This window comes from Equus quagga, chromosome 2 (assembly GCF_021613505.1).
Source record: "Equus quagga isolate Etosha38 chromosome 2, UCLA_HA_Equagga_1.0, whole genome shotgun sequence".
Taxonomy (NCBI): domain Eukaryota; kingdom Metazoa; phylum Chordata; class Mammalia; order Perissodactyla; family Equidae; genus Equus; species Equus quagga.
The window spans coordinates 87788417-87808706 of NC_060268.1; positions in this window are offsets into that span (position 1 = coordinate 87788417).

A 20290-nucleotide genomic window follows, 5' to 3' on the forward strand; every position below is an offset into this window, starting at 1 on the left:
TTTCTTCCTCAGAGTTTGTCTCTCCCCACCCCCACTTTCCAATTAGCATGGTCCATATCCTTTACTACCAATATGGCCTGTGTTTGCTACTTACTATATTCATAGTGTATATTTTAAATTATATCTCTTAATTTAAATCGTATCTCTTAATTTGAGTATATCCTAAAGCTCAGTAAAGAAGTGAAAATGATAAACATCACTGTGGATGCAATTAAAAAATGGTGAATCCAAAATCCAAGGGGAGAAAGAGAAGAAAGAAAAAAAGAAAGAACATTAATGGAAATGGGAGAATAAATATGAGAAAACTCAGGTTTTAGGAATGTGTTATATTTATGGAAAATGAGTTTTGAGAAAGAAGCAAAATAAGAAACATTTACCGATGATGGTGTATTTGGCAAGCTCATCATTCGCTGCCTTTGATTGATATGTATGTACATAGACTGTGTTTCTCCAAATAGACTGTTAGCTTCTTAAGATTAGAGAGAGTGTTTACTTTAAAAATAAAGGATCATTTGTCCTGCTCAATGTCTAAAAGGCCTCTTGCCAAGAAGCTTAATACTTATGATTAGGACAGGAAAACGACCCAGAAGTGTCAAGGTTTATAGAAGGTTATAATCCTTCCAGATACTCTCCCCAGGAACCCCATTTTCCATCCCAGCGGCAACTGAACACCCCTCTTCTTGCAGCAAGAGTGGTCCCCATCAGTGCCTTTCATAGACGCAATGCCTTTTCTCTCTCAGAGGACGAGGTCTCAGCTTTGCCCTCAGAGTCTGCAAAATGCACACAAACCTTTGCATTCTAAGGATGGATACTGATAGTAACTGTGGGCAAATGAAATTAGGCAGCACTGAAAATGTCATGGAGGCCCAACAGCATCTCCAGCAAAGAAGTATGAGGCTTAGAGGTTAATTATAGGTTACGAGTTTCATGGTTCCAAGCCCAGCAGAGAGCAGCCACAGCTGTGTGCCTTCCTGAGGTCTGGGGGGCGCCAGGCCTGTGCACCCCAGGTGGGCATGGTGCAGTGTAATGCTTAACCCTCCCGCTGATCAAAGAGGATGAAGGGTTCCTGGAGAGCATGCAGGAAGAAAATGAATGAAAGAAAATCCACAAGGTGTTGAATGCCCCTAAAACCTGAATCAGGAGTATGAGTATAGAGAAAGCATATCGAGGTGAGGGAAGAGGAACAGCCCTGCTCAGATTAGGGTCCTCCCCTAGCCCCCAGCTTCCTCACTCTAAACCCTTTCCCGCCCCTCCAGGCACTCTCCTCCCCAATGGAACAGCAAGTAAGGAGGGTTGAGGAGTGTGACAATCTGAAGAAGAAGGCTATCTTACCTCTGTCTACCTGTAATGGGCTGATTTGTGTCCCTTCCTAATTCATATGTTGGAGTCCTAACCCCCAGTATCTCAAAATGTGACTGTGTTTGGAGATAATGCCTCAAAACAGGTGATTAAGGTAAAATGAGGTCATGAGGGTGGGCCCTAATCCAGTAGGACTGGTGTCTTTATGAGAATAGATTAGGACACAGAAAACACAGAAAGAAGGGTGACCATGTGAGGACACAGGGAGAAGAGGGCATCTTCAAGTCAAGGAGAGAGGCCTCAGAAGAAGCTGATCCTGCCAGCACCTTGATCTCAGACTTGCAGCCTCCAGAACTGTGAGAAAATAAACGTCTGTCGTTTAAGTCACCCAGTCTATGATATTTTGTTATGGCAGCCTGGGTAAGCTAATACGCTACCTTAACCCTCTCCCTAGCTCTTCACACATCCTTATACCCTGGCCATAATTAATTGCAGTTCCTTGAGCCCACCATGCTTTCTCCTCCTTCAAACTTTTGCACCTGCCTTTCCTTCTGCTTGGAATGCTCTTCCTCCCCTTTCTTCAGCTGGCTCATACCTACCGGTACCTTAAGATCCCCCTGAAGTGTCACCTCCTCCAGAAAGCCTTTAAAGAGTACTCTTCATTGTGCCCTTCCACCCCCCTATGCCACCACTGCCTCCCTACCACCTACATCCCATTGCTACCTTTGCCAACGTCTGCCCCAGCATTTATTCCATTGTTGAGGGCACTCACTGTTCTTCTCCCTGGCTAGCCTTTGATCAGTGTCTTTCATCTCCATATTTCTGCCCCTGGAAGAGCCAGGCCCCGAGCAGTCAGTAACTACTGGGGAGAGAACAAATGAATGAGGACACAAGAAGTACCCTTCCCCACCTGAGCCATCCAACAGCTGTGGGACAGGACAAAATGGCAGGAGAAGCCCATGAGCATTGGGAGGAGAAGAGGAAAGGGACATGATAGCGACAATAGCTATAAAACCACGCCTGGCCAGGCAGAAAGTGAGAGCAAGAGGGACTACCCAGGGCCCAGAGTCTCGATACTCAAAGTGTGGTCCACGGACCAGCAGCACTGGCGTCACCTGGGAGCTTCTTAGAAATGCAGATACTCAGACCTCATCCCAGATGTTCTGCATCAGAATTTAAATTTTAACAGGATCCCCAAGTGATTCATCTGTGTGTTATAATTTGAGAAGAATACAACCGGCCTAGGATGCTATCAAAAGTGGCCTGGGGTTGGGCAAATTTAAGCAGCATTTTCATATTTATATTTATTCCCCTCTTCCTTCTATTTGGGGCTTTGGAAGAGAGGACTAATGAACGACTGGCTCCAAAGAAGATGCTGGTTGTTTCATTTTCCTGGAATCACCATACTGCAGAGTCCCGCGGAGAGGAAGCCTGGGTGACTAATAACAGGGCAAGCCACTGAGGGAGAGGTCCACCTGCTGTTTTGTTTTGTGTCTGATTGTTGTTGTGGCAACGCCTCTGAATCAGAATGAAAGTTGAGGTGCTAGACTTCCGGATCACGGGGGCTGCCTGAATTTCCCTCTCCCAACTCCTGTTAAAATACCCACGAACATCCAAAAGGACCGCCAGGACTTAATTGAGACGAAACCCCAGGATCCTGAATATGGGTTGTCCAGTTTCTCAGGAGACTTGCCCTTAACACAGATCACAAGGGATGACCAAGGAAGCGTGCCCCCTCCCTCCACAGGGAGAATGGAAAGGAGGGTTCTTCATCAGGGACCTGGGCTGATTCCCCACTCAGAAAGCCTGATAGTCAACCCCTGGTTGCCTGAGGACACTCACCCCACCTCTCTCATCTTGTTAAATCTATCTGTGCAATTGCAAATCCCAGAAAAGCACAATGGGCCTAGGGGAAGGGGGGCCAGGGTACAGAGTATGTTCTGGGATGCCAAGTAATACAGTAATATAGGGAGTGGGTAATATAGTAATATAGGTCTGGGTGGGGATGGGAAGCACATCTAATAGTGTATAACAAGCCACCCCAAAACTTAGTGGTTAAACAATGAAATTTCTTTTGCTCAAGGGTCTGCAATCTGGGCAGGGCTTGGTGGGGAGAGCTGGACTCTGCTGTCAGCTGGGGCAGCTGGAAGGGTGAGGGCTGGAATCGTTTGCATGCCTGGCTCCTGGGCTAGGAAAACTCCAACAGCTGGGGGCTGGAATAGCTGGGCCTCCTTGGCATCTCCATTTGTTCGTGATCTTTCTTCATAATCTCTCCAGCGTGGCAGCCACGGGGAAGCTGGACTTCATCCATGTCCACTCTGGGCTCCCAATGCACATACCTCAGAGAGGAAGCCATGTGGCTTGTATGACTTAGTCTTTAGTCATACAGTGTCATTTCTGCTACATTCTATTGATGGAGGCAGCTACAAAGCTCCACCTAGACTCAAGGGGAGAGAACACAGCTCTCCCTCTCAGTGAAGGAGGGTCAATGCCACATTGTTAGAAGAACCTGTCGGATCTTGCTGTGGCCACCTTTGGAAAATATAATCTGCCATGTACATTGAGGGCACTGCATTGTTGCAATTAGAGTTTCTCATGTGCTGTTTCAGGCCACAGAAAGACAATGGAATTTCAAATTATTTAATAATTAATTCACTTCCCATTTACAAAGGAATAGTCAGGGAAGCAGGAGAAATTCCTGCCACCGTCTAACAGTACACACTGCTAGCTAGGCATCGGAAGCTAAGCTGGAGACTATGCATCTTAACTTGCTCGCCAATTTAATATTTAAGAGGAAGATTCTGGAGATCCAGAATACAACCAACTTGGATAGATTTCTCCTTGTTTAAGAAGTGAGTGTGCCTGTGTGGGAGGAGGAATAAGGATACACAGAGTCTATGAAAAATATTCTGTAGCATAAAACCAGGGACTCCCTAGACCAATGCGACAGAGAACAAACATACTTGTTTAAAAAATAGTTGATTATATAAAACAAGAAAAATCTTAATCTTGCTGTTTTGTATTCTTAATAAATACTAGATAGTATGTACTTTCTGAAATAAGAAATAAAGCATTAGGTGAAAAAGGTGAGGCTTGAGATTGTAATTGAATTTGAAAAGGAAGTTGACAAATAAGAATTGGATTCAGGTAAACTAAAAATAAAATTGTGGAATTGAAATCTGATTTTGAGGCAGTAAAGATCAGAATTGAAATTGCAGAAAACCAAATAAATGCTATAGAAAACAAGCTAGGAAAGTTTTCTATCAATGTAGAGAAAAGAAACAACAATAAAAATGATGAGAGAAAAGATGGATGATTTGATAGATCGAAAGTAAGAACTTAATATGTGGATAAAAAGAACCCCCCCCCCCCCAAGGAAAATATAACCAGAAGAAATGATGTTGCTGCAATATTTAAGGAAAAGAATGGAAGAAAACTTTTCAAATTGAAAAAAAATTGAATGTACAATTTAAAATAGCACACCATTTTCGGGCAAAATTAATGAAGAAAGATGCACAATTAGACATAATCTAGCAAATTTGTTTGAATATAAAGGATTTTTTAAAATTCTACAAACATTCGGACAAAACATTAAAGTTTCTTGTCATCAAAGGAAAATAGGCTGAATGGAGAGTGTATTACAAGAATGGATGCTGGATGGTAACGGAGCAAAGTCTAAATGGTACTCAGAGAAGATGCTTATGACTCAAGCTGAAATGTTGTTACTTTGCAAAGAAAACAAAAAAAGACGTTCTTAGATATTCAAATCAAGGGCTCAAAAAAGATACCACCCATGAGCTTTTCTTGAAAAATTTGTGTCAAGATACGCACGAATGAAACAACATATTAATTAAAGACAAAAAGTCAAGAATAGCAAAAGTGGGTTCAGAAACATTGTGACAGTCCCAGCTAAACATACAGAATTAAGTTTAAAAAAATGTTGTAAATAGAGTATCAGTACAGATGGAAAGATTTTTGGTGTTGTTTCTTGAAGCAGAATAAGTAAAAATAAAACTTATAAAAAATAAGTCCGTGATTCCAATGATTTTTGGCAAAGAATGGGAGAAAGAAGGGTAGGAGGGGAATTAGAAGGGTACAAAATTCCTCATCTTAGAGAAGAAGGAACCAAAGTTGTTATATTACTCATAAATTTGATAATTAGGGAATCTACACTCTCAGGTGTGATTTTGGAAAACCTAATTAGAAGAACTTGTAAGAGAACATATGCTTGGAAAAATGGGGAAAATAGAAACCAAAAAGAATTGTAATACCGGGAAGAAAACAGTATAACACAATGGTCAAAACTGTAGGCTTTTGAGTCAGGAAAATCTGTCTTTTTCTGGCACTTATTAATTTTTGTCTGAAAATTTATGTACCTACTTGGAGCCTCTTTCTCTATCTGTAAAACAGAAATAACATGTACTTCATAGTGTAGTTGTAAAGATTAAAGGAAATGTTTATCTAAAGAACTTGGTCCAGTGCGTGGCCTCGGTATGAGTCAATAAACATGTTGTTGTTGTAAATTGTTGTTACTGTCATTATTTTTTTTATTATCACTTGTAGTAAAAGATTGAAAATGCTTGAGTCTCATTGTGTGCCCTTCCTCAGAGAAGCTCTCCTGGTTCTGTTTTCTGAATCCTTTCCTCAATTGTATCTGATTTTTTACAATTCTTTGATTTGCATCCTGTCCTAGATTTCTGATCAGTTCCTCAGACTCAACATTTAGAATGTTCCTTTCTTTTCCCATGATCACGTGTGAGTTTTTCTTGTTTTCATGCCTGCAGCTGTTTCTCCTGTCTGTGTTCAGACTCAGTTGCTCTAAAATGTAACTGAGCAAAAACCCCAGCTATCCCAAATAATTACCCACGACGAGAGGAAGGACAGTTATAACAATAAATTTAAATGATTTAACCTCTTATATTAAGATACTAAGACTTCAGGATTGGGCTGAGAAAATCCAACTCTGATCTGTCAATGAGAAACATATCCAAAACAAAAGGACACAAATAGATTAAAAATTTAAAAATGAGTAAAGATTTACCTTCATTTTTTTTGTTTATATTTTTCTGGTATTAATATTAAATTCAGAAAAGACTAGATACAAAGCCAAGAAATGTTAAATGGGTCAATGTGTGCATAAAAGTGTGCAGTGTTCAAGGAAGATATAAAAGGCACAAATGTTTTATGCACCAAATACGTAAAACAAAGATGGACAGAAACATAATTGTTTCATGTGAGCGTTTTATAGAATTACCAGTCTTTGAAAAAACAAGTAGAACAAATAGATAAGTTTTAAGGGATTTGGGCTATATATAATTCAAAAGTATTTAAAACAAAATCAAGAAAAAACAGAAGAAAAGATTTTCTAAAGATAAGCATAGAAAAATGAATGAATTATTAAAAATATAAACGGTCAAGTTAATCCACAAATTCAAGCACTGGTTTTACTTTTAACACAACTTGAGAATATATAAAAAGTAAAGAGAGAAAACAAAAATTAAAAGTAGAAAATAATTATAAAAATGAAAACAAAAATTATGACAAGAACATATTAAAAAACATCATGCTAATAAATTTGAAAAGCTGAATTAAGTGGATATTTTCATAACAAATTTTACCTGACCCTCGGGTAATCACCTCTAAAGATGCCCCATTGTTTGAAAATTTTACTGGTCGTAACTTTCAGACTTTCAGAAAGATAATTCCATGTTATATGATTTTTCCAGATATAAAAACAAAAGCTGAAAATATAAACGTTCATTTTATGAAGTCAGCATAACATTGATATAAAACTGAAAAAGAAGCACAACAAAAGAAAAATAAATGCTGTTATAATTTTGCAACAACGTGTTAAATATTTCAATGACATGAGGAAAATCAAAAGATAAGCCAATGTTATCTTTCTCATGACAAAGCGATTCTAAAGTTCATACGGATGAATAACACGTGAAAAAAACATTAAGAACAAATTGAAATAGAACTGGAGCAATTAGATTAAGGAGGCATGTCCTCCAGGTATTAAAATATATGGCGAGCAACACTGACAAAGCAGTATGGTACCAGTTCAAGAACCGGCAGACAGATTGATAGAATAGAACGATCAGCCCTGAAATAGCCTCTAGCATATATCCCAGCTTAATAAAGTCAGCACAACAAAAGATGCGAAGGGAGAGGTGCTTCATCAAATGGTTGAGAAGATTGATTAACGCAAATTATAGCCTCACCACGCCGCAGCCCCAAACAAAAACAACAATAAAAACAGATGGGTTAGAGAACCACACATAGACAAAAATAGACATGAATAACTACCAGATCTCTGGGGAGGGAAAGACACGCTAAGCATAAAAGCAATGGAAGTAATTACAAAGGAAAAGCTAGATAGATTTTATTATTACGCGATTAGAACTCGTCTATATCAAGAAACATCATTCACAGCAATAAAGTCACAAACTGGGAAAAGTAGTCTAGCAACAGGGCAGAAGGATAATCTTATCAAAACATGAATGGCTCCTACAAATCAGTAAGTAAAACTCTAGAACCCCAAAAGAAATGTGGGCAGAGGATCCACAAAGAAAATTTAAAGAAACACAAAATCCAGTGAACATGCAAAAATGTTCACCTTGATGACTAATGAAACAAATGCTAGTTCAAACGTATACAAGCTACATGCTATTCACCCACTAAAATCGTAAAACACTCTCTAGAGAAAATTTTCCGTGCCGGTGAAAGTTTGATGGAAAGGCTCCCTAATAAATTGCTGGTAGAAGGATGGATTTGTTCGAACTCTGTGGAAAACGATTTGGTAATATCTACCCAGGTACTCAAATTGTTCCTTCCTTGGATCAGTAATTCCCCTCCAATAAATCTATCCTAAGAAAATAATCAGAGACATGAGCAAAAATATAAGTATATCGCTTTATTGTTTAATGTTTATTGAATAATTATGTATATCACTGAAAATGGGAAAGAATGTGTATGTTCATTAATAGGAGACTGACAAAATTACATTACATTTTCAAGAAAAGACAGTATTGGGGCCGGCCAGGTGGTGTAGTGGTTGAGTTTGTGCAGTCTGCTTCAGCAGCCTGGGGTTTGCCGGTTTGGATCCTGGGTGTGGACCTATACACCACTTATCAAGCCATGCTGTGGTAGGTGTCCCACTTGTAAAGTAGAGGAAGATGGACACGGATGTCAGCTCAGGGCCAATCTTCCTGAACAGAAAGAGCAGGACTGGCGGCAGATGTTAGCTCAGGGCTAACCTTCCTCAAAAAAAAAAAAAAAAAAAGACGGTATTCAGCCATTTAAAAATATCTTTTATAAAATATTATAAGAAGGAGGAAAGCTCTTAATGAGTAAGAAAAGGGAGGATTCTAAATTGTATGTGTGGTATGATCCAATTTTTGTTATATACGCACGCACACACACACATACACGCATACACATCATACTTAGGACCATGGATCTGGAGTCAGAGTTAGAATTTGAATCACAATTTACCACTGACTAGTTTATGACCTTGAATAATTTACTTAACCTTTCTGAGCCTTGATTTACCCACCTTTGAAATGCGAATAGCAATAGTACACATCCCAGCACGTATTGGAAGAGTTGTGCAATGTCAGGTGTCTAGCACAGAACCTGGCTCATAAATGGCAGATTTTGCCTTCACCTACATTTCTGAGTTGAGATTTTAAAAAAGTAAACATGCAATGGATTACAATTTTTAAAAATTTCTCCTGAATATTAAAACCTGTTTACACATTCCATCATTTCTGAACCCAAATTGCCTCATTCCATGGGAACCCTCCAGCAAATTGACATTTTTCATCCCCCCTGCCCCAGCCCAAAGGCATAAAATGAAACCTAGGTTGCTGTCAAAACCAGTCTGCTAAGATAATTTTGAATAAGAAATCATGTAGGAGTCCCTTTGTACGCTCTCCTTTCTAGCTCTTATCTCTCTAAGCAAGTGTTCTCTCATATCCTGTCCAGAGGCCTCTTCCTAACTGTAAAGATGAGAGGATATCTTTGGCACAACCCCCAAGGTGGTGTCGACCCCCAGCTCCACCCAAACCGTAGATGGACGCTAAACAAGTTGCAGCCAGAGCAAACTCTTGCGGAGTTCCAGATCCCTTGAATAAAGGAATCAGTACGTCTGGAGTTACCAGTCAAGGAGGAGCCTCGTAAAAAATGTAAGAAAACCAGGACTTCTAGAAGGAAATATAAACCAGGCTGAGACAGGGGAAAACATGCTTCTGTCCTTTTAATGTTCTCATTGAGGAGGACATGCAGAGACCACGTCTTTCTTCCTCTGTATGCCTGTATTCAAATATGTTGGAAGTCAATGACTGAGAATTGCAGGGGAAGATATAGAACAGGTGGTACAGAAAATATGGACCAGGGGAAACATGGGATCCTTCAAAACTGAATCCCAAAAAGAGAAGAGGCTTCAAGATGAGGGAAGCGAAGCCTTTCTTGGAATAGCAGAAACTCAACGTGCCACCATCCAGAGCAATTACTCCTCAGGGGCAAGAAACACTTACGTATATTTCCCAGGGGCCGGGAAGTCATCTGGGATGAGATTGGAAATCAGTGTGATAAGGGCCATGACGAGATGGTGGAACAAAGACCAGATGCTGAAAGTCCTCCAATGTCAGTGTGACGTGAAGACAAGCACAAAGCCAATATCGCGGCTAGAATTATGAAAGAAACAAGGTTCAAGCTGAGGTCATTTGTTGCATCAATACGTTAGAAAGTCTTAGAGGTCGATAAAACCTCATGCTATAAGAAGAGTCAAGTACAGCAACTTAATTATGTTTATAATATTAGAAAAAAATCAGTGTGAACGCATGAAGTTAAAAAGCAGTATTTTTCCAGCTAGAAGCTTTCAACAGTGGTAGCGTTTTGTTCACTGCCTATTCTCACATGAACTCCCAAATGCCCAGATTTGGATCTCTCATACTGCACTGGAAGGAACTAGTACTCCTTGTGTGTGTGCTCCCCCACACATAGACACACGCACAGTAGACTGGGCCTGAATACCCTATTGTTGCCAGAAGGCAGAGATAGTCTCAAAGATGCCAGGGACAGAGCTGAAAGGACAAAGGAGCCAGCTTAGAGGCCTCTCACCAGCCAAATTGTAATTTGAGCGTCAAAGAGGGTATAATAATTGTGGTTAATTGAAATATGATGAGTTTGTGAAAGCCCATAATTTTGTAATGATATTAAGCAAAAAGTTTATATAAAGTGTACTAAAGGCGATTAGGATGAGCGTAGGAGTTTGGCTATAAAGGGATCTGTTTAATTTTTTATTAGTTTTAATGAGAGGAGGTTAATATAAATTGGTATTTTATTTCTTCTGCTAATTCTCTGTTTGATTTTAAAACACAGAGCGTCTAGCTGCATAAGTAGAGAAGGAGAAATACAGGGAACTCTGAGTTAACCAAATCGCCCTGGGAAGATATACAGAATCAAGAGCAGGAAGGACTCGCAGGCCAGTGCTCATACACAGTAACTCGGCCCAGAGGAGGTTCCGAACTGCGTGCCAAGATGACAAATCGGCCAAATGTCTTAAACAGGAGCGCTCATTGCTCAACCTTGGTTCTACCTCTCCTGGGAGATTAGCCCTCTAGATGGCTCCGCTAATTATCCTGAGACATTAGTATGGCACCCACAGGTTTTCAAGAATGCCAATAGACCAGCTTATCACAATGACAGGACAATGGGCTGTGTCACACTTGGCTGAGAAAGACCTCAACGTTTGATAGGGAAATTCCAGGCTACTAAAAACTGAAATCTACAGGAAAAGTGTGGACCTAAAATTTTTCTTAATTAATGTAAAAGGCGAAGATGGTCTTAGAAAGTTTCAGCCTGATGTCCATGGCTTTGTTTTGAATGGCCTTGGAAGAAATGGCCTGGCTTATCCCATAACCAAGAATCAACTGATTAATCAGATTCTGTGACCTTGGCTGCCTGAATGGATAGCCATTTTCTTTTGGATCTGGGTAAGAATGCTGTAACGTTGGGGAGATTTTTAATTAATTACTGCTGTAATTTTAGGAAGCATAGAAGTAGTATTAAAATAATAAAGGAATAGGGAAGACAACGAGATGCTGAAATTTTAGGAATAGGTTTGGGTGTAAGTATAGTGACTTTTTTGGTGATCATTGTTTTATTTGTTTGTTTTGGGTTTTTTTGTTTTTTGATGTGTTTTTGGATGCGTTTTATTTGTTGTTTGATGTGTTTGAAATGCTCAAAAGAACATCAACTAAAACAGGGCATGAAAAAATGTCCTTTAAAAAAAATGACACACTGAGGATTTTTATGAACTTTTCAAGGTCTGTTTCCACTGCAGTTTTGGGAGTAGAAGCCAGATAGTAATGGGTTGAGGGGTAAATAAAACAGGGCTGGGACTGGCATAAGGCAAATGAGGCAATCGCCTTGGGAGCAAAATGCAAGGAGATGCCCAAACACTAAGCAATCAAGATTAATAATATTTTAAGGGAGTATTTTTAAAAAAGTAAAGATTAATGCAAAAAGGTCCGTGATGAACAAAATATCAACATTTTAAATACTACAGGGTGGAAATTAAGAGAATATGGACAGTAGGGGTGCACAATGGGTTCTTTTTCCAAAGCTGACTGTGCAAGGAAAGAGGTTATGCTAGGAAGAGACCCAAAGTCCATGGAGGTGAGTTGGCTGGCTTGTTGGTTTAAAGATGGGAGAACCTGAAACGTATTTATAGACTGAGGAGGGGGCCTAAGCCCTTTCCTTCCTCATCCAGCCGTGCAGTTACAGGGGGCATATGGATTCTTCCTATGTACATAGTATTAGGGTGGGAGGGGGAGGGGAAAGACTATCGTGGGAAAGCAGGATGTCTTGCCTCAAATGGAAAGCAATTCTATCCTCCCGGGGAATGCACAGATCTTCTTTTCCTTTTTCCCATGCTGTGAGGATGGGATGAGCCCTTGTGACAACCTCATGCATCCCCTCTGCCCACTCCCTGCCTAATTACCACAACCGCCAGGAGTTTCTAGCCACACCCACTTTTCTTTTAAATTGGCACCTTTTATCTTGGCCCACTTTTCTTTTAACTTGGCATTGGTGGGTGGGATCAGGGAGAGAAACTCTACCCCTTGTTATTTGAAGTGCATTCTGGGGACCTACCACGTGGCCACCACCTGGGAGGTTGCTAGAAACGCAGCCTCTGGGCCTGCCTAATTGAGAAGCACCTCTTATCCCTCTGGTCTCAAACTTGTGGTGCGTCAGAGAGACCTGGGGGTCTTCAACAAATGCTAATACCAGGATCTCACCCCAGATCCTGATTTGACGGTCTGTCCTCAGCCCCCTCCCCATCATGGCCTGGGTGTCAGAAGTTTTAAAAACTCCCAGGTGATTCTAAAGGGCAACAATGCAGGAAAATTTGAGAACCACTGCTTTGTGCCTCCTGTCCGTCACCTTCTAAGCCCATTTGCCAGCTTCTGTGTGGTCATTTCCATGCAACTAGGGGAGGGCAGACAAGAAAGGAAATGATCATTCCTTCCGCCTTTGACTGAGGATCATAGGCAGGCAATTGGATGATTTCCCCTTCAAGGGTATTGTGCCTTAAACTTTTGCACAATGAAGCCAATGAGTTACCTGTAAGTGCGTTAGTGGCTGGTTCTGTGTCTTCCACACTGCTGGGATCCCAGGGCCTGTGCACGCCAGAGCGAGTGCTCACATGTTATCATGTCCCTTTGAAATTCCGATGAGCGCTCCAGGTTGGAACACCCTCGTGCATCAGGGAACAACTTTTCAGCTTTTATTTTCAAACTTCAAAGTTCAGTTTTGAAATAAAGGGTTTATTTCCCCGCATAAGCCTACAGTTTTTCCCAGGACAGATTTATGTTTAATCAACTTTTGGGGAACTTCCTTGGTGTCGGCAGTTTGCTCTCTTTTCTCTGAAAACTGCTTCAGAACTGCAACAGCTGAGTATTTGCCTTATTTTTGATCTTTGAGATGATATAGCAGCTTTCTTCCACACAGCCTCAAATTAACCGTCGAAGTCAGGATTTAACTATTTTGAGGCCTCTTTTCTTTTTTTCAAACCAAATACAATTATTTGATCTAATAACTGGCCAATAACACAAACCTTAAAATAGGAAGGAGGAGGAAGAGGAGATGGGTAGAGGAGAAGAGGAAAAGGAAAAAGATGAGGATTCACAATGCAACCAACAGCTTTGATGAAAGAGACTTTGGGAGCAGGGTATGTCTCATTCATAGAACAGCACTTAGCATCTAGTAGGCACCTGTTAATTACTGTTTGAATGAATGAATGATCAGTTAATCTGCCATCCACTGCTCTCTGTCAAATCCAAAGGCTCTTCTCTGAATGAAATCACCACAGGAGCATGAAGTGGGGAAGAGAGGGTAGGGAGATTCTTTTTCTGGAGTTATAATGATCCACCTAGGGTCCAGCTGAAAATTAGGGGCCAGCTCGTGAGAAGTTCCCTACCTTTTCCACCCAACATAGGATTTAGCTGCAGGAAGCATGGCTATCCACTCAAATCTCATTCCTGGGGACCACCTTGCCCATTTCTGTTGGGAGACGGCAGATGAGTGGCAAAGAAGCAGCCGGCTGTAGCCCTTTCAGCTCCTGGGATGGACTGTGCTCCTGCTCCCAGGGAGAGACCTGCAGAGGAACCTCTGTGAGCTCCATATCTAGCCTCGCAAATGCAAATTGATGTTTAGGTCTGCTGTTCACACAACCCAGGCAGAGAACAGGGCGAAAGCTGAATGCGCTCCTACGAATTCACGTGAGTCTTTTGGTCACTTAAGATTGGAACCCTTGCTGGAAAAAGAATGGAGCATTTCATCTGGGTGAGCTCGACTGTAACTGGGCACTTCTGTAATGTCCTACATCATTTGCTTTTATTAATAAGCTCTTATAGCAGAATTCTGAAAATCTGAGTATGCTGTTACTGTCTAATCTTATAACAAACTGTTATTTCAAATCTCAAGTTTTGAAATGGCCCGGTAAAAGCAGAGAAATCTTCCATTCCTGTTTGCTGCAGAGCCACACATGTAAAAATAATTATGAACTGTGCTTTTTCACTATCACTTTTTTGAAGTCCCAGGAAGCACCTTTGGAGGAATGCTGGGCTGGGCATAGGCTTTTTTTTTTTTCTGCTTTGTCTCCCCAAACCCCCTCGTACATAGTTGTATATCTTAGTTGTGGGTCCTTCTAGTTGTGGCATGTGGGACGCCGCCTCACCGTGACCTGACGAGCAGTACCATGTCCGTGTCCAGGATCCGAACCCTGGGCTGCAGCAGCAGAGCTCGAGAAGTTAACCACTCGGTCACGGGGCCGGCCCCTGGGCATCGGCTTTTGCAGATTTGAAGAGGACAAACTGAGAGGAAGGGCATCCTCCATACACCAGATGGATAGCCTCTTTCCATGAGCCTGCTACAAGTCATCATTTATTCTCCGATGCCACAGGCTGTTCACCCTGTCTGGTATGTTGGCCCCTGGAGATGAGGCTGTCCTAAGAAAGGAGTGAGAGGGAATGGTTGTAATACCTCCCCATGCAAAAGCCGTGTGTAATGGGGTAATTTATCTTATTACAGACCCGCATATCAATTCACAGTGCATTTAGTGCATCATCAGGGAACAAAATCAGCTTCGTATTGAGGAAAGTGTGAGTGATAATTATAATCAGAGAGCTTAACCCTATTTACTTTTAAACATATGATTTTTGAAAGTAACTTATAAACAAGAGTTCATCCTATTTTGATTTCAGTTTTTAACAAAACTGATTTAGGAAATGACGTTTTCCTTTGGATAGTAACACTTTGGAGACATCTCACTAAAAGGATTAAAGTTAATGCCCCTCTTTATCTGAATGGGCTTTGCACAGGCTGCTTCCCTTGTCTGGAATGCTCAGCTCCTGGGTAATTTGTCCCATTTCTCAGGCCTCGGTTTATGTTATGGACTGAATTGTGTGCTCTCAAAATTCATATGTTGAAATCCTAGCCCCTAGTACCTCAGAATGTGACCTTACGTAGAGATTAGGTCTTTATAAGGGAAGTAAAGTAAAATGACGTCATTGATGTGGACCCTAATCTGATAGGACTGGTGTCCTTGTGAGACGAGGAGATTAGGACCCAGACACACACAGAGGGAAGACCACGTGAAGACACAGGGAGAAGACGGCCATCTACAAGCCAAGGAGAGAGGCCTCAGAAGAAACCAACCCTGCTGCCACTTTGATCTTGAATTTCTGGGCTCCAGAAATGTAAGAAAAACCATTTCTGTTGTTTAAGCCCCCAGGTCTATGGTATTTGTTATGGCAGCCTGAGCAAACTCATGCAGATTACCCATCACTTCTTCACAGAGGCTTTTCATCTGAGTTAGGTCACTCTATTATGGTCCCTTGTGCTACTCTTTATTATTCTTTCACAATTCTTGTCATAAGTTATAATCACTGTATTTTATACAACCTAAGATGCCATTGATTATAAAATGCACCATTATTGTATGTACCTATGAGGAAGTTTCTTTTTTTAAAAAAAGCTCAAGGTGGAGAATTTAGCATGGGACCCCACACACAAAGCTGGCCCACCAACGCAGTCACAACAGAAATAAATCAAGCAAATAGAAAAGGACAGCAAGGAAACACAACCTTAGTCCCTGGCGGAAGGAGGAGGAAAACTCTCGCCTGGCAATTTGAATCAGAAGGTGATCATCATGCAGGTTTGTGGTCTGAAGTCCAACCACAAGTGTGGCTCAGAAAACCTCAATCAGAGAAAGTAGCTTAAAGGGAGTCTCATGTTGGGAGTAGCCCCAGGTAAGAGAAACAAATGCAGATCCTCTCGAAGAACTTGACTCCCTTCCAGGCCAACTCTAACAGAATACATGTTAATGGTACAGTGAGTCTTGATATCGGATATGCTGACGTTTAAAAAAATAGACGTTATCGTGAAATAAATGAGATAGGGTATCATTTATTAGCAAGGATACTTGCTTAATGTCTCAGATTCATAGATAGCATTGACATCTGTTTGCTCACAAGCTTACCTCCTTTTCCCAGTAGAGAGCTGGTACATAGCGGGCATTTGATAAATAGGAATGGAATGAATGAGTGAGTGAAGCAAATTCTTCTTGAGCTTCGCCCACTGAAGTCTTGGCTTTTTTTAAAAAAAAATCCAGTTCTATCTACTAGTTACCTTTGTGTGCTGAATGAGTTTTGATTGTAGTGGAAAGAACATTAGATCTGGAAACCTGGAAATCCAGGTTGGCATCTTTATTGACTAGCTCTAAGACTCTGGGCAAAGGCTTCAACTTTCTGGTTCGCTGTTTACCTCTCTGTAAAATGGTAGGGTTGTATCCTATAATCTCCACAGTCCCTTCCAATTCTAGTAGACTGCCCTTCGATTTTATAAAGAAAATAATGAAGCAGACAGTTGGGGGGTACTTATCACTACCGTCATCACTAACCTTCTCCCAGTAATCAGATACGCAGTTGACATGGAGCTGAGAACTCAGTCATGCATGAACTCCTCATATGACTCTCTCTGCTTCTTTACTAACACCTCACTATGTGAAGACAACACCTTTCGTGATTGTTTCAAATATTTTCATGCAGTGATGTAAATGGCAGTAGATTGTGCATAAAGGATAAAGAAACTGAGCCTGAGGAAAATAAAACACGATTGGAAGAATCAGGTATTTGTCATGGATAAGAGAAAGTCTACCACTTTGGATCAAGGCAGAGACAAATTACTGAGATCAAGACAAATTATGAGTAAGAAGTAAGGTAGATTTATAAGAAATAGGCCAACATAAACCCTGAAGCTTTGAGCCATGTGGAAGACAATTTACTGGCAATCAGGAACCAAAGGATTCTTAGGGGCTGAAGGTAGAGAGCAAAGCAAGGAGAATGTGAGGGAGAGCCTGCGTATCAGGGCCAGAGTATCCACTGCTGCCCCGGCTCAGGAAACCTCCAGTCCATTCTGCCCAGTCCCACCTGGGCCGGGATGCAAAGTTCTCCTCCCCTTGTGAAAGTTCAAGCCTCCGTTTAGGTGCTAACAAGTGTCTAGGGCCAAACAGTGTGCTGTCCAGAGGCAATGGATCAGCCAAAGAAAGGACCTCAGAATAGCCTCTAAGCAATGCTAACAGTGCCCCTATCCTCTACCTGTGGACAGCACACCCTCCAGCAGCTCTCACAGTCAGAGGGCTTAATCTGGGTCTTTCTTCTGGTCTGGCAATGGCTTCCAGTCTTCTTCTCCATAGCACGGCCATTTCAGATTTGTCCCAAGCCCTTCACTGTTGACCTAAGGTTATGCCATGGAGTTGGGTTTGTTTTCTTCTCCAGGAAGGGACCTCTTCTTTCAAGGATTAAGAATCCATGAAGTGGACTTGGAGATAAAGATCTACACCCTCCCTTTTTTCCTTCTGCCAATAGTCCTACAGTCCTACATCTGTGCCTGCCCATCTGTCTCGTGAAGTTTTGACCCAGGCCTCCCTGGCTGTCTAATTTTTGTCAGGTCAACCCTGCAAAATACAGATGCATGTGATATGCAAACTATTAAATGTCCTAGGAAAGACCTCCCTCTAAACGTAACTGGGTGGTGCAGCGTGAGAGCTCCTGGGAAGCCAGGGGGTAGAGCAATGCCCAGCCAGCACCTGTTTCTTTCTTGAGCCAGACTTTGGAGGCAACGGACAGGATAAGGCAGGTGGTATCAGCCAGAGAGCTAGTCTATGCAGAGGAAGAAAGCTTTGCCTAATGGTGTGGCTAGATTCCATTGAAGATGGAGCCAGTGTTGGGAAAGTCAAGCTTCTTTGGAGAATGAGAAACAATCCCCATTGATAGGAGGTGAGACTTTCAGCGAATAATGAAGTTCATCTGACCCACTTCTGGGGGCGTGGAAGATGGACAAAAACACAAATGCAGGACAAGACCTAGTTCCCACTTTCTTGGAAAGAGTTAGATTCCTGGACAAAAGGAAGTGTCCTTAGAGTGGGGGAAGGGTACAAATGTTAATTAGGGGAAGAATATATTGAATTTAATGGTTTTTAAAAAAATATGGAACTGTGTGATTTATTGTCTCTAGTAAATTAAGCAATAATTCCGATATAATCCCAGAGAAGACGGGGAGGCATACGCTACCTCTGGACAAGGGAGGACATATGTATAAGCAAGTCCCGGAGAGGAGGAAGAGGGGAAACACCTGCCCATCTGCCCAGGTGGGCTGTGGGAAGGAAAAGGAAGCAGGAAGGGGAAGCAGCAGTCAGACCTCCATGCACTGACATCCTTGCTCCAGGTCGATGATTACGTAGCGCCATAACACACGACCCGCCAACCATTCTTCCTGACTTCATTTGTATTCGACTCTTGTTTTGTCTTCATATTTAATTTAATTTGTTTTTGAAATTGTGTGTGTTCGTAATCCATTGCAAATCCCTAGGGAATGAAGAGCAATATGCCTTCATTATGGGAATATTTAAGGATGAAGAAATAACCAGTATTGGCTCAGTTCAGATAATTCGAAGGTCTTCAATTTAGAAAAAACTGAGGGCTTTGAGGAGTTTATTTTGGGAATTTAGGAAGAACAGTTGAATCCCAGCTTTTCAGTTTTTTCCCTGAGTAATCATGTGGGGGGGGTGTGTATGTGTGTTAGGAAAATGGCAGAGATAGAGTTGGTACTAAGGGTGTGAATATTGCATGTAACTGAAAAAGACAATTCTATATCCCTTATATGTTTTCAAGAAATTGGAACATATCATACTTGTACATACACACACACGCACATGCACACACACCCATATGTCAGTTTTCAGAGAATTAGAACACGATCAAATTCACTTAACACTAAAATATGCTGAATATAATTTTAATCTTTCTTTGATGATTCAGAAGCTATTTTAGGCTCCTTATGCCTCTGGGTTATTACTATGAGCATAAATTATTATCGTGCAATTCTTCACAGCCTCGGTTGTTCACATTTTTCTGATTATTTTCTCATGAATGAATGGGAGCCTTCCATAGTACCTTAATTAATTAGTATGCAGAACTAGTAATAAATGTGCAGATCGTTTTAGGGTATGATTGGGTCAACTTACAGGAAGACAATAAACTTGTCCTAAAATGGAAATATATGTGAAGACTTTGCTAGTTATGCCTTTCTGGTGATTGATTTCCCATATCAAACATACAAGAATTTTAGGGAGAAAGAGTTCATATTTACTTCAGGAGATAGGAGAAAATTTTAATGAGGAGGTTGCATTTGAGCTTGACGTTGAGGGATTAGTGAATTAATTCATGGAGACCAGAGGGCATTCCACGCAGAAGTAATAGCAGGAACGCAGGAGCAGAGGTGGTCTGGAGTTGAGTATCCTCGCTACTCAAAGCTGTGGCCTGAGGAGCAGCAGCATCATCACTTGGCCTTTGATAGAAATGCAGAGTCTCAGGCCCTCACTCCAGCCCTACTGAGTCAGAATCTACATTTGAGCCAGAGCCCTCAAGTGATTCATATGTACATTAAATTTCGAGATATACTGGTATAGAATATTATATGCATTATTTGTAAATAAGGCTGAAAATGGTATCCAGTTATGAAAGGCCCTGATGCCATCCCAAGGAATTTAGACTCTGATAGGTCATGGAAGCGTTGACAGCTTGTGAGCAGACACTGATGTGTAGGCCGAACACCACTCAAGTGGGATCAAGGCTGGTCTTACTGTGGGGGCAAGGTCTTAGAAGTCCCCTGATGTGTTAAGTTCCTCCAACTGTTGACTGGAGAGAGGATGGGTGGCGGCAGCTAGGCTGGCAGGGCAGCATTGGGGACGGGATCAGTGTCACTTTACTAACTGCTGATGTGCAAATAACACTTCGGGAATGTTACTCTGGCTTCTGTGCTTTGGATGGATATTAGTGAGGAGACATAGAGCCCAGGAGAGAATCATTAAAAGGCTTTGAGACAGTCTAAGTAAGAGACTTCACTCCCTAGTTTGCGA